Consider the following 13,589-nt stretch of genomic DNA (forward strand, 5'->3'; position numbering starts at 1 on the left):
TTTGATCCATTTTGAATTTTTTGTGTGTGTAGTGTAAGAAGGTGGTCTAGTTTCATTTTTCTGCATATATCTATCCAATTTTTGCAACATCATTTATCTTTAATAAACTATCTTGAGCCCATTGTATGTGCTTGCTTCCTCTGCTGACTATTAATTGACTGTAGAGGTGTGGGCTTACTTCGGGTCTCTTTATTCTATTCCACTGATCTATGTGTCTGCTTTGATTCCGGCACAGGCTGTTTTGATTACTATGGCCTTATAGTATAGTTTGATAGTAGGAAGCATGCTTTCTCCTGCTTTTCCCCTCAGGATCACTGTTGATACGTGGGGCCTTTTGTGGTTCCACCTACATTTTTGAAATATTTGTTCTAGTTCTCTGAAATATATCATTGGAATCTTGATAGGAATTGCATTTAATTTATAGATTGTTTTGGGGTAATATGGACATTTTAATGATGTTAATTCTTCCTAACCATGAAACATAGGTAGCAAAATCTCAGACATTGCTCAAATAAATTTTTTATCCGATATATCTCCCCAGGCAAGGGAAATAAAAGAAAAAATAAACAAATGGGACAACATCAAACTAAAAAGTTTTTCACAGCAAAGGAAAACATCAACAAAATAAAATGACAGAATGGGAGAACATATTCAATGATACATCTGATAAGGGGATAATATCCAAACTTATAAAATACTTACAAAACTCAACACCAAAAGAACAAGCAACCCAATTAAGAATGGTCAAATAACCTGACTAGACATTTCTCTAAAGAAGACATACAAATGGCTAACAGACCTATGAAAAGTTGCTCAATGTCATTAATCATCAGAGAAATGCAAATTAAAACCACAATGAGATACCATCTCACACCTGTCAGAATGACTATTCTCAACAAATCAACCAACAACAAATACTGGCCAGGGTGTGGTGAAAGGGGGACCCTTTTGCACTGTTGGTGGGAATGCAGATGGGTGTAGCCACTGTGGAGGGCAGTGTGGAGATACTTCAAAAATTTTAAAATGGACTGGACTTTCAACTCAGCTATCCCACTTCTGGGAATATATCCCAAGAAACCCAAAACACTAATTTGAAAGAACACAAGCACCCCTATGTTCACTGCAGCATTATTTACAATTACCAAGTATGGAAGCAGCCCAAGTGTCCATCAATGGATGAATGGATAAAACAACTATGGGATATTTACACAGTGGGATTCTACATGGCAGTAACGAAGAAAATTTTACCCTTTGCAACAGTATGCATGAACCTGGAGAACATTATACTAAGTGAAATAAGCCAGTCAGAGGAAGAGAAATACTATATGATTTCACTCATATGTAGAATCTGATGAAAAAACTGAATTAACAAGCAAAACAGAGACAGACTCATAAATGGAAAGCAGATGACAGCTGGGTAAGGGTGAGGGGTGGAGGGCATGAGCAAAAAGGACTCATGGACATGAAAAACAGTGTGGTGATTGCTGGTGGGTTGGTGTCTAAGAGAAATAAATGATAAAGGGGAAAATACAATAAAGATTAATTTAAAAAAACAGAACCTTAATTTGTACAATAAATATTTTAAATTCAATTCAAGGCACCATGTCCTTAGCTACAAAGCTTTCATAATTCCCTAATTCTCTTAATTATCTGAGTCCCAATTCCTTGAGGATGTTGGTGAGTATCACACTACACTTATTTGCAGTAAAGTTAGTTCACTTATGCAGTAACCTTTTTAAATCCACACAGTTATTGTCACATTATGTACTTTGTACTACTACTAGAGACAAATTCTAAATCTTCATAAATATTATTCACACTCACATAGACTCACACACACACAAATTTAGATAGATGATTGATAGATGATAGATGGATAGATGGATAAACAGATAAAGAGTAGACCATATAGGTTAAATATTAGATGAATAAATAACCCACATGTTCACATTCTGCAGAGAAACACTCATATGATATGTCTGTGAGATCACGAAAAAGAGCAGTGAATGTTATTGATTCAAAAAAGCAGCAAATTATGAGTGGTATTGACAACCCAAGAAATGTGTTTCTTTTTAAAAATTTAGGAGACAGTTAAGTGACTATAAAAAAGAACCAGAGATAAATAACAAGTTCTAATGTCTCCATGTATTATGTTTGCAAGGTGATGCATTACCTCGGTGACTATTTGATATCTACTCTCATATTCTGGTTTTGGGAACCAGAATGTTTTAATGAATAAGTAGAGTAGTAAAAATTACCAAACCATAGGCTATTACAATTTTAAAGCCAAAACAAATTCTTCTAAGTTTTGCTAGCATCATTATAAAGTTTGATTAATGTCTAATTTTCCTAATTTGTTTTTTTCCTAAAGGAGCATATGAAATCAGGTATTTAATTGTAGTTAACATTCAAAATATAATTCTAACACATTCATTTTGAAAAAATAGTCTTCTATAGACACCTTAATTAAATGTGATTATATGGCTTCCACTGACCCAGTGATTTAAAACATATATAATTAGCAGAGAAAATTCAATAACATGTAACACATGTTATTAGAAACAATTTCTCAGCTATCTCTTATGTAGAGAATTTTTTCTGTGATTTCAGTTAAACAAAGAGGAAAGGCATAGAATAAGATATGTTTAGACAATGGATTAAGATAGAGTGGTAGCCCAGATGGCAGAAGATCTAACCGTAAGCACAGAAATGAAAAATTCAAGCCATCTGCAATGTGGTTATGTTTACCCTGTACTGAACAGGTAACCAGAGAGAGATGTACTGCAGTTTCATTAATATTGGTTTATATTCTTTATGGAGGCTACGGTGTCCAACCCACTGCACGTGGCCCAGAATGGCTATGAATGCAGTCCAACACAAAATTGTAAATCTACTTAAAATATTTTTGTTTGTATATTTAATGCGTGGTCCAAGACAACTCTTTTTTCAGTGTGGCCCCAAGACACCAAAATGTTGGGCACTCCTGCAACATGATGTCAGTTTATAACCTCTGGGACTTTTTTTTTAAAGGAGCCAATAATGGTACACACTATAAAATGAATAAGTTCTGAGATTTAATATACAGTATGGTGACTATAGTTAGTAATATTGTATAACATACAGGCAAACCTCAAAGATATTGTGGGTTCAGTTCCAGATCATCGCAATAAAGTGACTATGGCAATAAAGTGAGTCATATTAAATTTTTGGTTTCCCAGTGCATATGGCAGTTATTTATACTATATTGTAGTCTATTAAGTGTGCAAGAGCATTAGGTCCAAAAAACAATGTACATCCCTTAATTTAAAAAGACTTTATTGCTAAAAAAAAATGCTAACCATTATTTGGGCCTGTTGGAAAAAAATGGCCCTGGTAGCCTTGCTCTTTGCAGGGTTGCCACGAACCTTCAATTTTTAAAAAAAATGCAATATCTGTAAAGCACAAATGTATGAAGGACAATAAAGCAAAGCACAATAACGTGAGATGCCTGTACTTGAAATTTGCTAGAAGTAGCTCTGAAATGAATTCACCACATAGACACATACACAACTGCAGCTAGGTGAAGTGATGGATTAGCTTGATTGCGATCATTGTTTCACAATACGAGAGGACAAAAGTATGTTTACAATTGTGAGTATGTGAAACAGTTTATTTCTGTATTATTATCTAGTAATTATATTATTTTTCATGTGAGCAACTATAAGCCTACATTTGCCCACCCCTGTGTATCAAATCATCATACTGCAAACCTCAAATATACACAATTTTTATTTGTCAATCATACCTCAATAAAGCTGGGGAAAAAAAGAGGCTAACAAATCTCTGTATTGCCAATAAAAGTGCCTTATCACATTTACAGAAAAAGTGTTCCACAAAACCATTTCCACCAAAATTGTGGATAACATGAACTTAGATTAAATTCACTTACCAGAAACTACAATTTTATTAAAGTCTGGTTTTTATAACCAATCAAATAAAACAAAAAAATGTCAAGCTTTCAACATAGATAAACCATTATGCTCAGATTTTCATGAATTAAAGTTTTTTTTGAAAAGGAGCAGTTTTAAAAGCAATTACTAGACTTTCGTCTGAATTTATTTGTCTAACAAATTATTAGGTTTGACATTTTTACTTGGCAAATTTCAAATTGTGTAGACATTTCTAGAAAATTCTTTACTTCCTTTTAATGCTTTCACAAGCCTGGATACCACGATCTCAAAGGTCTACAAACTTCTTTGCCTCATTTACCACACTACTCTGTTCAGTAAAAATGTCTGCTTTTCATTTTTCCATTATTCATGATGTCAGCTTCCATTTCTTTCTCACTTCATTGCTTGTGCAATTTGGAAATAAATGGATTTCACATCATAGGACATTTCACTTGGTTATAGCCTTCAAATAAGTATATTGCTGTTTTTATTGTAATTTGAAAGACAGAAAATTGAATCATTTAAAGTGAATTCCATCCTGTCAATTAAAATATTGGCTATTGACAAAACAGCCTCTAATTTTGAAGGGTAATGACCATAATAAAACTAATTATGTCTACAGTACAGTGTACTTTGTTAAAAACTTCAATAAGTATTATCTGATTTCCACACAGTTGTTTTGAGAGGTAGATTGTTAAACTTAGGTCAGTAGGACATTTAAAAGTAAATAGGCTAAGGTCCTGACTGGTGTGGCTCTATGAGGTGGGTGTCATCTTGCAAACTGAAAGTTCACAGGTTTGATTCCTGGTCAGGGCACATGCTGGGTCGTGGGCCAGGTCCACAGGTTGAAGGCATACAAGAGGCAACTGATTGATGTTTCTCTCCCACATAGATCTTTCTCTCCCTCTCCTCTCCCTCCCTTTTCCTCTCTCTAAAAATAAATAAATAAAATCTTAGAAATTAAAAGTAAATAGGCTAAAACATACTGAGAATCTGCAGTTGATGATATTATCAATTACATTTTCCCTCCATTTGCTTTTCTTTGGAAGGTACCTGCACTGTTGTGTCTCTGTGTGGTGTGTGTGCTTTAATATTTTAACAACTTTACTGAAGTATACTTAACATACATAAAACTTAACATACATATATTTACAATGCACCATTTGGTAAGTTTTGACTTATGTGAAGCCTGGGAGGCTATTGCCACAGTCAGTGTAATAAATATGTCCCCAGAAGTCTTCACACACCCCCTTGTAATCTCTTACAGCTCAAACCTCCCACCACAATCTGCTGTCCATAAACCTCTTATCTTCTCTGTGTCACTTAGCTTGCATTTGACTCAAATTTTATATAAATTGACTCATATGATATGTGATCCTTTTGTTTGCCTTGTTTTTTTTTAGCGTAATTTTGTAAAAAAATTAAGTGTTACAGGGTGTATCAATATTTCCTCTATTTTTTTAGTAGTAAGTAGCATTCCATGAATTGACAAACCATAATTTACCCATACACCATTTGATGGACATTTAGATTGTTTCTAGCTTCTGGCTATTACAAATAAAACTGTTACAGCCCTGACTGGTGTGGCTCAGTTGGTTGGGCATCCTTCTGCTAAGAAAAAGATCGCTGGTTCATTCCTGGTCAGGGCACATGCCTAGGTTGTGGGTTCAGTCCTCAGTCGGGGTGCATACAAGAGGCAACCAGTCAATGTTTCTCTCTCACACTGATGTTTCTCTCCCTCTTTTTAATCTCTCCCCTCCTCTCTGTCTAAAAATAAATAAAAAATATTTTTTAAATGCTATGAACATTAGTGCACATCTCTTTGTATGGAAATATGCTTTTCTTTCCCTTAGGTAAAATACCTAGGAGTTGCTTAAGAAATAGTAGAACTGTTTTGCAGCATTATGGTACCATTTTACATTCCTGCCTTTATTGTATATTCAGTTCTCTTATATAATCACTAACATAGTCCTTTTTAATTTTAGTCATTCTAATAGATGTATAGAGTTTTCTCATTATGGTTTTAATTTTATTTCTCTAATATTAAGAATTTTCTCAAGTGCTTATTTCTCGTCTGTACGCCTTCCTTAGTGAAGTTTCTATTGAAATCTTTGAGTCTTTTATATCTGACTGTTTTTTTTCTTTTCACCAAATTGAGAGGTTTCTTTTTTTTTAATACAAATCCATTATCAGATACAGTGTTTTAAATTTTAACAGTCTCTTCCTGCCAGTGATTTGTCTTTTCAATTTCCTAACAGTGACTTTGAGATACAATACTTTTCCATTTTGATGAAGTTCATTTTATCAATTTTTACTTTTATGAGATGCAAATGTTTTTCTCCAATTTTTTGTTTTAGGATAATTTTAGGTTTTATATTTTGAATTGTTTTTTATATTGTATGAGAAATATATTTAAATACTTTTGTACACATGGATATCTAGTTGTTCTGGTACTATTCATTAAAAATATACTCCTTTCTCCATTGAATATCTTTTGTATATTTCATTAAAATCATCTGTCCGTATATATGTGAGTATATTTCTAGACTTTCAATTGTTTCATTGTCTGTCTTTATGCCAACACCAAGGAGTCTTAATTATTATAACTTTATAGTACATTTTGGAATCATCTACTGTTAGTTTTCTAAATTTTTACTTTATCAAAACTTTTATGGTTATCCTATCATCTTTTGCATTTTCATATAAATTGTAGAATCAGCTTGATAATTTCTTAGAAAAACAAAAGCTGCCTACTAGGGTTTTGATTAGTAGTGCATTAAATCTATATTGACATGGGGAGAATCGACAGCTTAAAAATATCATATTGAGGCTTCCAAATATTAAATAGGCATAGCTCTCCACTTATTCAGACATTCTTTAATTTATCTTGCCAATATATTGTAGTATTCAGAGTAGAGATCTTAGTGTGTCTTTATTAAATTTATCACTACTTCATATTTTTTATTCTATTTTTAAATAGATTTTTATTTTGATTTTTTATGGTTGCTGCTAATATCTGGAAATAAAATTGATTTTGTATATTATCCTTGTATCTTGCAAACTGGATATATCACCTGTTTGTTTTAATAGCTTTTTAAATAAATTCCATTGAATTTTCTAGATAATCATGTCATCTGAAATGACAGTGTTACTTTTTTTTTTTACAATATGGATAGTTTTTGTTTATTTTTGTTACTTTAATGCATTGCTTAAAATCTCCACTATAACATTAGGTTAAAGTGGTAAAAGCCACTGAGCTTAACAAGAAAATATTGCCTCTTAACAGATGTTGTTGTTATTGCTTTTGTTCTTTTTATTTTTTTAATCAATCTTTAATTGTATTTTCTCAAGTGCTTTCCTATTGAGATGGTCTTTTGATTTTTCTTTTTTGGTTGTTGATGTGGTGAATTACATTGATTGGTTTTTTAATGTTCAATCAGCCTTCCATTCATAGGGTAAACCTCACTTATTCATTATGTACTTTCTTTTTACATATTAAAAAGATAAATTTTGCTAAATTTTTATTTAGAATTTTTACATCTATGGTCATGAGGAATATCAGCTTGTGGTTCTCTATTCTCTTTATGTCTGTCGAGTTTTGCTGTTTGAGTAATGCTGACCTCCTCTTGAAGGGGAGGTGTTGGCTCCACTTCAATATTCTGAAACTATTCTTTATTTCTATCTAAAACACTTATTAGAATCTACCAGTAAAGTTACCTGGCAATGGGTTACCTTTGTGAAAAGTACCTATTTTTTAATTACAAATTTCATTTCTTTAGTAGATATTGGGCTGTTTGACTGACCTATTTCTTCTTGTGAACTTTGATAGTTCATCTTTTAAGAAAGTTGTCTGTTTTATCCAAGTTGTCAAGTTTATTGGCACAATGCTCTCAATAATATTACCTTATCTATTTTTAATGTCTTTACTAGGATCCATAATGATATTGCCTTTCTCATTCCCAATATTGGTGATTTGTGTCTTCTGTTTTTCCTATGAAGTGTGGCTAGAAATTTGTCAATTTTACTTATCTTCTAAAGGAAACAGATTTTGGTTTTATTGCTTTTCTCAAAATATTTTTTTCTTTGATGTTTTATAATTTCTGCTTTGATCTTTATTATTTCCTGTCTCTTACGTATTTTGTGTTTATTCTCTTCCTTTCACTTTAATTTCTGAAGGTGAAAGCTGAAGTACTGATTTTAGATCTTTCTCTTTCGGATACTTATATATATGTTTAGTGCTACAAATTTCCTCTAATTATTACTTTAGTGGCATTGCAAAGTTTGAAAAACTGTGTTTTAATTTTCATTCAGTTCAAGATACTATTAATTTAACTTTCAACTTCTTCTTTGATCCATGAGTTATTTAGAAGTTTATTATATAGTTTCCCAGTATTTACTCCAGCCCATGCCCCATGACTCGGTCTGACTGGAGAGTACAGGCACTATTGCCAGTCCTAAGTGAGGTGGTCCTTTCCTCGACGTGGGTCATTTTCTCACACATATGTGCTGATCTGTACTCAATATTAACTGAGTTCTGCCTGTGCAGCCTTCTCGTCTCTGTTACTCTGTCCACCCATCTCTAGCCGCCTGATCTCCTCAACACCAACCCGCAACTTTTCAATTCATTGATCCACTGGGATCTACCTAGGTTCCACTTCTCTTTCTGAAGCCTAGACAGTTTCTCCAGGAAATAAGATGGGGAAACTGTAGGGCTTCCATTGTTTCTCCCATCTTTCAGAGACCACTCTCCTTGATGACCTACGTCTAATGAGTTATTTCATATATGCCCACCTTTTATGGATTTGTGTGTATAAATCCAGTACCTGTTATGCCAAGTCTAGAGGGTGCTTTAAAAATAATCAACTGTTTTTATTAAAATTGATTATGAGTATAGATAAATGTTTTATACCCCAGGTTTTTAGGATGTCAGTACTCACCTCAAAGGATGTTACAGCAGTCAAAACAAAGTGTGTTTTTTTTTTCTTTTCTAAAATTTAACCTCTTTTCTGGGCAGAGGAGTTTTAGAACCACATGTCAACTAACAATCAGAGCAGTAGTACTTCATGTAAGTATTTCATATTCTGGCTTTAAAGAGATTTTGTTGCACATTCTCTTCAGTGATCAGTTATGGTCAATGTCTGGTTATTAAGGGCAAGGTTGTTATTAAGTGAAGGTCAGGAGTGTCATAACTTGATTAAAATTGCTCAGCTTATAACTACTGCAACAATAACTGCTGTTTATGACATACTTCATGCGTGGTCAGTGGGGTGTCCAGAGTCTCATTTAATCATCCCTGAAAGCACACCAGGAAAGTGTGACAATCTTTCTTATTGTAGATGTGAAGAAGTTAGAGCTTGGGAGACCTACTACCTCAGCCAACTTACACAGCTAACAAGGGAGAGAGCTGGGACTTGACCCCAGGCTGTCTGCTTCCTAGATCATGCCTATAACTGTTACTCTATCACTCATGGCAAAGAGACACTCTTCTGAGTCTCTTACTGCCTTCTCACAATTTTCCACCAGGACCTTAATTGTCTCAACAGTGGCAGATTATCTCATTTTAAAATATACAAAATATTGTGCATCTTGGAAATAGTGCTCCTGTGCTCTTTCTATTCATAAAAGGCAAGGACTTTTGGTGGCGGTGCTTGTTGGGTAGTATTTATGCTGACATCAGGGGCATTGGTGAAAGACAGATTATACTTTTATTGGTGAATTCATATCATACTGGGTTCTTTTTGTCATCAATTATTTTATATGGATATTCATTTCTGAGTTCCTCCTATCTAAAATTTGAACTTCTACCAATCTCCAACATCTACAATTTCATATTCTTCTCCCCTTATTTTTTCTCTTTAACACTTATCACTAATATATTAATATACAGGGCTTAAAACAAGTAGGTTTATAGTTATTCATATGGACAATAATACAGTAATTAATAAATGTTAACAGAATAAACTGTGTTTTGTGTACTCACAACAGTAAATCTACTTTTGCCCACCCCTGTATTTTCCATTTTTTGTTTACTCTATGTCTCCTTCTTTAAAATAGAAGTTCCACAAGGACACACGGTTTTGTGTGTTTTGTTCACTACTGTATCCCACGCACCAACTGAGTAAGAACTCAATAGATATCAGCTAAATAAATCATCATCTGTGTTTTGACAGTGTTCTTAGGATTTATTAGTTGGACGACTGTTGTGGAATGAAGCAGAGAGCAATATCTGAGACTAAGCTTTCGGGAGTATTAGGATCTGTCTGTCCACGTTCTCACTGCTATTGGATGTACAACATACACCAAAAGACGCTGAAGCCTATAAGAGGAAGTTAAGATTACTAGATGAGGCAGCTTCTCCTCTTTCCCTTGATAACACCATCAGCTGTTAGGACTGACGTGTCATAGAAGGGTAAACTTAATGAGGAGGTAGTAGTGTGGTAATTAACAGCATACCCAAAGGCCTCATTGTGTTGGCGTTCAATTCTCATCTACTCTGCTTAATAGCTCTAAAAATATTAGAAGTCACTATTATTTTATGCAAAAATTGTTTATCCTGATGCTTCAAGGAATTCTACCTTATAAACTTGTTAAAATGTACTGTCGTAAGAGACTGGATAGTTCTCTCTGGGGAGATCTTAAGTTTTCATCAAATTTTCAACATCTATCAGCACTTTCAATACTTCTGGGCATCAAAGATCAAGTAATACTATTATAAATAAATCTGCAAAATACATTCCTTCAGATTGGCCTAACCTCCCATGAGGCCAGCCTGAATCCTAATATTTTGCAAGCTCTTAATATTTCTATGTTTCCTAGTTACCTACAAAAACCAGAGCTACAAAACAATAACTTCACTGTGATTATAATCACCTTTACAAAGCTGAGGTTAAGTGATTTGCCTACTTGACAAAGACAAACCTTACACATAAATTTATATTTTAAAAATCACATTTTAACAGACTCAGAGCCCCATGGTGGCAGGAGGTAACTATACTATATCTATTGTACCCCTGTATTTCTATGTTTGCACATTTCTTGGGCCATGAAATTGAAAGTGAGAAGCATGGCAGATGAGCAAGAAATAATGTGCAAACTGGAACATGTTAAAGGGATCAGGAATGAGACCCTGCAGATAGAGAAGATCAAGGTCTGTTTGAAGGCTGAGGTTGAGGCCCTTGAATCAGTGGAGAGACACCTGAAGGAATACGAGCAGGTGATGGACCTCCTGCTACAAGAGTAGACAGCCCATGTGGAGAAACCCTGACTGATCCAGGCTGACACCAATGTGATGGAAAATACCATCAAATAGTCTGAGAATGACTTAAACAAGCTGCTGGAGACTACCCGGTATCTACATGATGAGCATGAGCCACTGAAGGAACACGCAGATGCCCTGTGTATGACTCCGGGTCTGCAGAGGCCTCCTGGCATTTGTGATGAAGGGGAGAAGCTTTCCTGGGATTACTTTGAGAAGCAGAAAGCAGTGTCAGATAGAACTGCGGGACTCTCCCAATCCCCAAGTCCCTGGTCACTGCAGCCCATGCTGCCCCACAACTTCAAGTATCTAGGAGGCAGGACACCTGGCAGAAAGCCACCTTCAGTATGCAGCCCCCACCTATGAAGGCCTGTGTGTCAGATCATCAGCAAATTCACCAGAATGCACCCATATGCCCTCTGTGCAAAGCCCAGAGCCAGTCCTGGAACCCTAAAAAGCCAAATGGAAGCAGAAAGAGTGAAGAGAGGGAGAATGCAGAGGCCCCCACAGTTCATAACCCCTCCCCTTGGCCAGTGATTGATATCCTGATGCAAAGCAACCCTTCCCCACCTTTACCAAGTCTCCACTTTATTGTGATGGAAGCACAACCCCCCTCTCACTTTGCTCTTATTTCTTTCTGCTGGGGTTTCTGGTTTAGGAAGAGATGTAGTTCAGGTGCTAAAGACAGTCTGATAATCCCTTCTCTCCCTTGGACATTTTTATCCTGTTCTTCTTTGGAGCAAAGCATAGGGCAAAAGGCCCAGATGTGATTCTCTGTCTCTTGTGCCTGAGGGCTGGGGCCTAAGGTCTGAGAGTGAAGGCTCATATCTTGTTTAGTGTGAAGGCTCCAAGGTCCCTGTACTTTTGCCTTAGGATTTAAAGGACAACAGTGTTTTTAAAGACCCAGAGGTAATTTAGACAACCTCTCCTTTTTATATTCATTTTGGAGGACTGGCTGTTATTACAGAGTTCATCAACCCACCCTACCCTCAGTCTCCAGATAAACAAAAATTCTCAGGCACCAGGCTGCGTGTCTGTGGATCCTGAGGTCTGCAGGCCTTTCTCCCATAGTTCCAGTTTTTTGCAAATCAGCAGAAGTTCCCTGTAGTGAAACCAGGGAGCTGGAGCTATACCCATTTCATGAAGTCCTGCCTAACTCACTGCCTAAGTCATGGGGCTAGGGCTGTGTTATGGGGTTGCCTTAGGCTAGGAAGGGCTCTAGGCAGACAGTTGTGTTGCCTTTTGTTTAAAACCATTGCTCTGGCACTTACTCAATTGTATATTAGGGGTCACAGGAGTGGGTTGAGATTCGAGTGAGTGGTTAGGACTTCTCCATTTATCCCTCCTTCTCTGGGTCTTCTCTCTTCTGTAAGGCAGCCGTAGCTCAGGCCAGCTGCTGGCCACCCCCTTTCCTGCAGACAGTGGCCTTCCTTCCCCAAAGAAAAGGCACCAGGGTCCCCAAGCCCTAAAGCTCTCTACTCCATCAAAGCTGGATTTCTAATAAAGTCAGTCTCAGACTTAAGGGACAGGGATGGGGGGCTGGCTGACCGAAGGAGTTTTAGGTCCAGGTCTCAGTCCCTGGCTGGGGAGGAGAGATATTTTCCTTCCTTCCTTAACTGCAGTTTTGAGTTTCCACAGTGTCTGTGTGTTCAAAATATAAGATTTTTTTTACTCTTTGAAAGTAAGAATGTTATGTTTATAAAAATCCTTTTAAATAAACATTCGTTCATTGGGAAAAATCACATTTTGTCAGTAATACTTATGTATCTCTCTCATAAGAATGTGGGTTTTAGAGAATAAAATTACTAAGGTGGAGATCAGCCTCAGGTCCTCAACATAGTCTTATTTCATTAAGTCATACATCTTTTCATGAAATTAAGTCTAAAGGGAAAGTCTCATTCTTTTGCTAAAATATTGGTCTAGCATTTTCTTTTACTATCTTCCCCAGCTAAGGTACTACTTATTAAGCAGCTATATTTATATAATGGGAAGGAAAGTAAAAATGAATCAAAAGTCTAATAAAAAGCAAAATATATTGGTTGTTTCTATTGAAATTTTATGGAAATCAAAGTCAACGATGTGTTTTAAAACAAATGAAAAGCGGTCACTTGGGAATACTTTATTTCTAGATAATATCTAGCAACTAATCACAGTACACCTCCTATACTCTTTTCTAAGGATCTGATCATACTTAGGGCCACTAGTTGTATTCACTCTATAGCATCCTGGTATCTGCATCAAATATTATTAGATTTTCCAATTTCATATTCTCAAATCTTCAATTTCTGATACATTTATACCTCTGTTGCATTTCCTAGATCATATTCTCCTGTTTTATCATATTAGTCCACTAAATTACTCCCTAAAGCATCTTTTAATCAGATGAATAGCATCCATCCAATGTG

The 13,589-nt window shown here is 35.5% G+C and overlaps 1 protein-coding gene and 1 pseudogene across 3 annotated transcripts in view; one reads left to right on the top strand and one right to left on the bottom strand.

The window, feature by feature from the left end:
• The window catches only part of GALNT13 (polypeptide N-acetylgalactosaminyltransferase 13), a 514,121-nt gene that overhangs the window by 163,744 nt on the left and 336,788 nt on the right, over positions 1-13,589 (bottom strand). The window lies entirely within an intron of this gene.
• On the top strand, positions 10,931-11,954 carry LOC119047898 (zinc finger C4H2 domain-containing protein-like; annotated as a pseudogene).

Source organism: Artibeus jamaicensis, unplaced genomic scaffold, assembly GCF_021234435.1.
Source record: "Artibeus jamaicensis isolate MK-2021 breed Jamaican fruit bat unplaced genomic scaffold, CSHL_Jam_final contig_1832, whole genome shotgun sequence".
Classification (NCBI taxonomy): domain Eukaryota; kingdom Metazoa; phylum Chordata; class Mammalia; order Chiroptera; family Phyllostomidae; genus Artibeus; species Artibeus jamaicensis.